The sequence below is a fragment of the Dama dama genome, chromosome 14 (assembly GCF_033118175.1).
Source record: "Dama dama isolate Ldn47 chromosome 14, ASM3311817v1, whole genome shotgun sequence".
NCBI lineage: Eukaryota > Metazoa > Chordata > Mammalia > Artiodactyla > Cervidae > Dama > Dama dama.
In genome coordinates, this window is record NC_083694.1 from 14,027,273 (window position 1) to 14,034,682 (window position 7,410).

The window sequence follows — 7,410 nt, forward strand, 5'->3', positions numbered from 1 at the left end:
TCCTTTCTCCAGCGGATCTTCCTGACTGAGGAATCAAATGGGGGTCTCCTGCATTGCAGGCTGATTCTTTACCAGCTGAGCTACAAGGGAAGCCCATTTCTTAAGGGTGTAGGTAAAATACTAGCAACATAAAACAAAAATTACTATAAAAAAGACCCTAGGTTTCCAGTTTCTAGTTCCACATGGAAGAAGCTTAGAAGTTCCTCCTGCGTTCCTAACAGCAAGCAAAAATTTTGACAGACTGGAAAATCACCAACATTTCTTGGTTCTATGAGAGGGGAAACCACAGACCCCAAGATTGGAGAGAGAGAGAGTCATGAGTTCATAACAGACTCTAGCAGAAATTGTGTTGAGGGAACCAGAAGGAAAATATGTCATAAGATTTAGAGCAGAAATCCATGAAACAGGATTTGAAAACTGGAAATCAGTAGAAAAAAAACAATAAAAATAAAAGTTGGTTCTTTGAAAAGATCAATAAAATTGATTAGCCTCTAGCAAGGCCAACCACCAAAAAAGAAAAAAAAAAAAAAAAAAAAAGAAACAAAAAACACCAATTACTAATATCAAAAATAAAAGATGGAACATTAGAACATACATGATGGAAAATAAAGGATTATAAATCATCAATTCTAGCTGGAAATTTTGATTAAAGACGGTAGCTATGGAAGAAATTTATAAATGAAGTAGACCAAAAATTTGGTTTTAATTTTAAAAACAAAGAGAGCCCTTGAAGATCTGAGCAATGTAATCAATGGACTCCGTTACTAAATGTGGAAGGAGCACTGTCATACACTCAATGTCTGTGTTCCCCCAAATTTGTATGCTGCAATTCTTAACCCTAACGTGACAGTTCTAGGAGGTAGGGCTTTGGCAGATAGTTCAATCATTTAGACCATGTGAATAGGATTATCATTCTTAAAAACAAACAAACAAACAAAAACAGAGAACTTTCTTGCTGTCTTTCTGTCATTTGAGGGTACAGAGACAAGATCTTCTGGAAACCAAAAAGAGGGCTCTCATCAGACCACCACCAAGTCTGTGCATGCCCTAACCTTATATTTCCTAGCTGATAGGACTATGGCAAGTAAATTTTTGCTTCTTAAGCCACCCGTGGTGGCATGGTCAGTTGCTGAGTTGTGTCTAACTCTGTGCAACCGCATGGACTGTAGCCTGCCAGGCTCCTCTGTCCATGGGGTTATGCAGGCAAGAATACTGGAGTGTGTTGCCATTTCCTCGTCCAGGGGATCTTCCAGACACAGGGATTGAGCCTGTACCTCCTACGTTGGCAGGTAGATTCTTTACCGTTAGCACCATCTGGGAATCCTAGTTTAAGCCACCCAGTCCTCAGTGTTATATCATGGCAGCCTGCGTTTTTAAAAGAAACCCTTCACCCCTGACACAGAAAATCTCTTTTTCAAGTGCATGTAATATATTAATAGTAAACATTAAATGAAGCATTACTTGATCCTAAAGGGGAAATAATGCTTTTGTTGTTGTTCAGTCACTAAGTTATGTCTGACTCTTTGCCACCTTATGGATTGCAGAATGCCAGGCAACCCTGCCCTTCACTGTCTGCCAGAGTTTGCTCAGATTAATGTGCAAAGCATTTTATAAAGCTTTTTTTTTCTTTCAAATAAACTTTATTAAATGCTTAATATTTTATACCTCTTAGTTGGAAATAGCACAGTGATATTCTTGCTGATACAAAATTAGTTTTCTCAGTGATTTTATAAGATATCTTGAACTTTGTATTAACATATGTATTTGAACTGTACAATGAAGGCAAGCTTTTATTCTGACAGAAACCAACTATGATATGCCTAATTAGTTTAACCGTGAAGACTGGCTTTCTTAATTGGGTTATGTGAAGGGATCAAATCATTACTAACAAATATTGCATTGGCAAATGTAAATTAGCATGAAAAGTATTCCAGCTTTCATTATCCTTTTTGAATACATAAGATTAAATGCATGTCTCTAGGTGAAAACATAACAGATGTAATTAATAGTCAGTTGATAATATTTGGTAAATCATTTTTGGTTTACTTCCCAGAATTCGGGGCATGAATGATCTGTTGGCACACTAAAAATTTTGTTTTTTGTAAGTCAGTTGATTTTCAAATCTTTGCTTTCCACAAATTAAAGAGGAATCTTATTTGTCAGCTAATATCTTATAAAATAAATGTATTAATTAATCACTATGCAACTTTTCCATGTAATTAAAAAAGTCAAGTAACTCAGTGACAATCTATAACAAAACTAATATATTGTCATCTATTTACTTATATGAACAAAATTTTTAACACTTAAAAGCATGAGACAAGTGCTCGGGCCTGGTGCACTGGGAAGACCTAGAGGAATCGGGTGGAGAGGGAGGAGGGAGGGGGGATCGGGATGGGGAATACATGTAACTCCATGGCTGATTCATGTCAATGTATGACAAAACCCACTACAATATTGTAAAGTAATTAGCCTCCAACTAATAAAACTAAATGAAAAAAAAATTAATTTTTCTTTAAAAGGATAGATAATTTCTGTCTGATGAAAGTTGATTCAGTCCATCAATGTGTAATATTCACTAATGGGTATATTAGGGGCAAGGATATCAATCTAATTCAGAGATATATTTTAATAAAAGTATACTTTTTGTTAAATAAAATTTGTTGAATTATTATATATTTATGTGTTATAATGAATGTATTATTTTGATCAATTACTGCTAATAATTGTTACAAGATAGTTGAGTGCAGAAAAGTCTAAAGTCAAGTGGAAAAAAGTAATAAAATTTCAACTTATATACTGTTTCACATGAAATATACTAGAAGATGAATAATATTTTGATAGTGCATAATTAGAAATTTGAGTCAAATGAAAAAAGGAGTGAAGACAGTTATACAAGCATGATAGTTTTTAGATTTTGATTTTAGTTTTTAGATTTAGATTAAACAAACTGACTTTGTTTAATAGTATTGCAATGATTTTATTGTACCATTATAGTAAAATGATTTCATAGAGTATAATAAAACAACTCTATGTCTTTTGTGACAGTTTTTCTCAGACACTCTTTGCAATATCAGCTGTGTAGCAAATATCCTTGGAAGACAGAGATAGTATTTACCAGGGGGTATAGGGTTCACATTGCAGTCCAAGCAGTATAATAAAGATAATCCCTCCATCCTCATACAGGTTGGACACATTTTTAGCCCACATTGGGGGTTTCCTCTCGTCACCATTTCTCACTTGGGAGAACAGCATCCACCAGGGCCCACCACGGCATGGCCCACATAAGATTTACAAACTTGAAGCTTGTGCTTTTTGCTCAGCCACAAATAATGAACATCTTTGTCAATGACTCAGGAGGTTCACGTATTTTTGTAAGCCTCTATAAAACTGTGCCATGTTAAATTGTCAGGTTGCAGGTAAAGTAAAATCTTAGATTCTTTGCAGTTCTTGGCAAACACATTTATAATGCTTGTAATAAATGAAAGTATATTCTTTACAATTATTTATTCATAAGTGATGAAATATTTAGATCAACATACAAGCATATATGCTCAAATGTGAAGCATATAAATTTATTTTATTACTCTTTTAACTTAAAACCCATAAGAAGGGAGGAATCCTGTCTGTTTTGCTTTTATTTTCCCCTTTGCTATACTCCTAGTGGGGCTTCAGCAGTAAAAGAACTCACCTGCAATCCAGGAATGATCCCCTGGGAAGATCCCCTAGAGGAAGAAATGGCAACCCACTCCAGTGTTCATGCCTGGGAAATCCCATTCCAGATGAGCCTGGTGGGCTACTGTCCACAGGGTCTCAAGAGCTGGACATGACTTAGCAATTAAACCAACCAGCCAACATATCCCAAGTAGCTGCCTACACGGACAGAGTTGGTGTTTTAAAATTAAGTTGAATCAATGAATACGTTAATCAGTCTTTAATTATATACATATATGTATATACACATATATATATATATTTATATATATAAATATATAAATAATGGCAGTATGTTAAACATTTAGAATTTAAATAGGAAAGACCATAGTTTGTTTTTGATTTTAAGATTTACTTATACAAAATGCATAAATTCATGTAAAATCCACTGGCATGATAGACTAAACTTTTGTAGATCCCATTTTTCAAGAACTTGCAGAAAGCACTAGCAGCCATTTCATTTAAGAAGATATTCTTCGGGTTTCAAAGATGTTGGAATGAATGTGACTAACTTGCTTAATGTGGAGAATCAGAGTTCCCTTGACTATATGATATGTGGCCAACTTGAAAATTTGACGGGGTTTCAGCACCTGTAAGAAGCAGGGACACAATTTTCACAGTGCTGTCAGCCACACACTTGGATTTTTTTCCTAATGCTATTTAGTGAGGAGATGGAAGAACTCCAAAGCTGTCTCAGTGCTCTCAAAGCTTCAGAAAACATTATCCAAATGTGTGAAAAGTTCTAGGTACATTTGAAAACAGAAATGAATAATCAACTTTCAGAAAGTTAGTCAAAAAAATGATAAACACTGACAGAGTGAATAAATTGCAATGATGATGCTTATGAAATTAAGACATATTGACCCGGAAGAAAATTTTTTGTACTTGCTAATGAGTCAAGTATATGCTAAAACTGGAATCAAACATGAATGTGATTTTAGAGTAATTTTTTATTATAGTAAGTAATAGATTACTTATTAATCTAATAATTAAATACTAGATTTTTTGTTTTTAACTGGAGGATAATTGCTTAACACTGTTGTATTGGTATGCAAGATGCTAGAATTATTATTTCTAAAGGATTTAACTTCCAGCATATCTTCAAAATAAAATATATTTAAACAAAATAGCATTTATTTCTAAACTACAGGATGTATGAATTTCATAAACCATAAACAAATCTGCATATGTACTATTACAAAATCTCTTAAGAAATAAAAAAATAAATGACAATTTGGGAAAAATATATTCCCTTCTACTTTATGAGACTATTATACTTAGGCATGTGTTCCCAAGTATTGCCAACAAAATAACTATGACAAAGTGCCAATTATCTGAAGAATAATATCAAGATTAAAAAAAAAACAATTTCCTTTTCAAATGCAAGAAACTAGCTAACTGAGGAATGCATAAAATTTTTTATTGTTTCTTGAAAATATGATCACAATTTCTTTTCTATTTCTTCATTTATGCAAAACACAACCTGGTCTAAAGTGAGGTGAATTTATTAATAGTTAATGTTGGGTATTTATCCAACATGGTTTTCACAACAGTTCACTTGCATCACCATAAGCACAGAATATTTAGAGTCTATTTTCAGTTTCATACAGTCTCAGGGTAGCATGACAGAAAACCTGCTAATTGACTTGTTGAATATTGAATAAGAATTAGTATCTAAACTTTTAGAGTTTAAAAGTCTCAGGAGTAAGTCTGACAATTCAAAAAAAAATTTACAAATATCTCTCATTTTGAGTAAATTTCACTGTGTTGGTATGTTCTATGTCTTATACTTTATGTCTTGGATTACATTGCAGGTAATAAAAATGAAAGGTATATTTAATAAAATCCATCACATACTTTTGAAAATAATATTAAACTAACATTTTTCAAAGGTCTTCTGCTTTTCTCAGTTAAATTTCAGTTGTAAAGTCATATCTAATAAATTAGACTCATACCATATTTTAAACTCATGTCATAGCAAATGAGTTCACTGAGCAATATGATTCATTTACAGAATATTCATTAGCTCCAAACTGTTTTCTTTATAGAATGTAGGCACCATAAACGCTAGTTCAAACACACTCAAAATGTGTCCAATTTGTCTTGGTGGGTATAATTTGAAGTGTGTGTCTCTATGTATACTGTTGTACAATTTTCCTCATTCAATACTAATAAGCAACTAGTACAACTCTAAATAACTCGAGAAGGAAATGGCAACCTACTCCAGTATTCTTGTTCGGGAAATCCCATGGGCCAAGGAGCCTGAGGCACTACAGTCCACGGGGTCTCAAAGAGTCGGGCATGACTAAACAGCTAAACACCACACACACCGCAGCTTTAAATGAAATTCATAATTGATACTAATTCTAACTGTTAGGTGTTAATGTGTAATAACTGCTTCAACTTCCAAAAGGCAATTAAATATCAATTCAGTTTTTCAAAGATAAAATCTAAATATCCAGAATATCCCAGTCCTTTCATTTATAACTTATTTTATTAAACTATCTATTTCCATTTTAATTTTTTTGAAGTTCTGTCATCTCAACTATTTTATAATGATGAATTTCTAAGTAATGCAGGCCATAAAAATAAATGCAATAAGAACAAAATCTAAGAAAACTACACTTTTACTTTGAGTGGATGATAATTAGGTATTTTTAACCACAGAGAAAATTTGGCACTCACAAAACAGGTGTTAACATCTGTGTTGAGTTGCAAAATGAGTAAGAGCACTACATTCAATGTCAGCAAATTTGGAAAACTCAGCAGTGGCCACAGGACTGAAAAAGGTCAATTTTCATTCCAATCCCAAAGAAAGGCCATGCCAAAAAATGTGTATTGCACTTATTTCCCATGCTAGTAAAGTGAAGTGAAGTGAAGTGAAGTAGCTCAGGCATGTCCTACTCTTTGTGGTCCCATGGACTGTAGCCTACCAGGCTCCTCAGTCCACAGAATTTTTCAGGCAAGAGTACTGGAGTGGGTTGTCATTTCCTTCTCCAGGCACACTAGTAAAGTAATGCTCAAATTCCTCCAAGCTAGTGTTCAGCATTATGTGAACTGAGAACTTCTAGATGTACAAGTTGGGTTTAGAAAAGGCAGAGGAATGAGAGAGCAACATTCCCTTGATCATAGAAAAAGCAAGGGAATTTCAGAAAAAAAAAAAAAATGTACTTCTGCTTCACTGACTAGGCTAAAGCATTTGACTGTCCGGATCAAAACAAACTGGAAAATTCTTAAAGAGATGAGAATACTAGACCACCTTACTTGTCTCCTGAGAAGCCTGTATGTGAGTCAAGAAGCAATAGTTAGAACTTTACATGGAACAATGGACTGGTTCAAAAACAGGAAAGGAGCACAAGGCTATATATTGTCACCCTTTTTATTTAACTTATATGCAGAGTACATCATGCGAAATGCCAGGCTGGATGAAGCACAAACTGGAATCAAGATTGCTGGGAGAAATATCAATAATCTCAGATGTGCAGATGACACCACACTTATGGCAGAAAGCAAAGAGGAACTAAAAGCCTCTTGATGAAGGTGAAAGAGGAGAGTGAAAAAGCTGGGTTAAAACTCAACATTTAAAAAACAAAGATCATGGCATCCAGTCCTGTTACTTCATGGCAATAGATGGGGAAAAAGTGGAAGCAGTGACAGATTTTATTTTCTTGACCTCTAAATCACTGAGGATGGTGA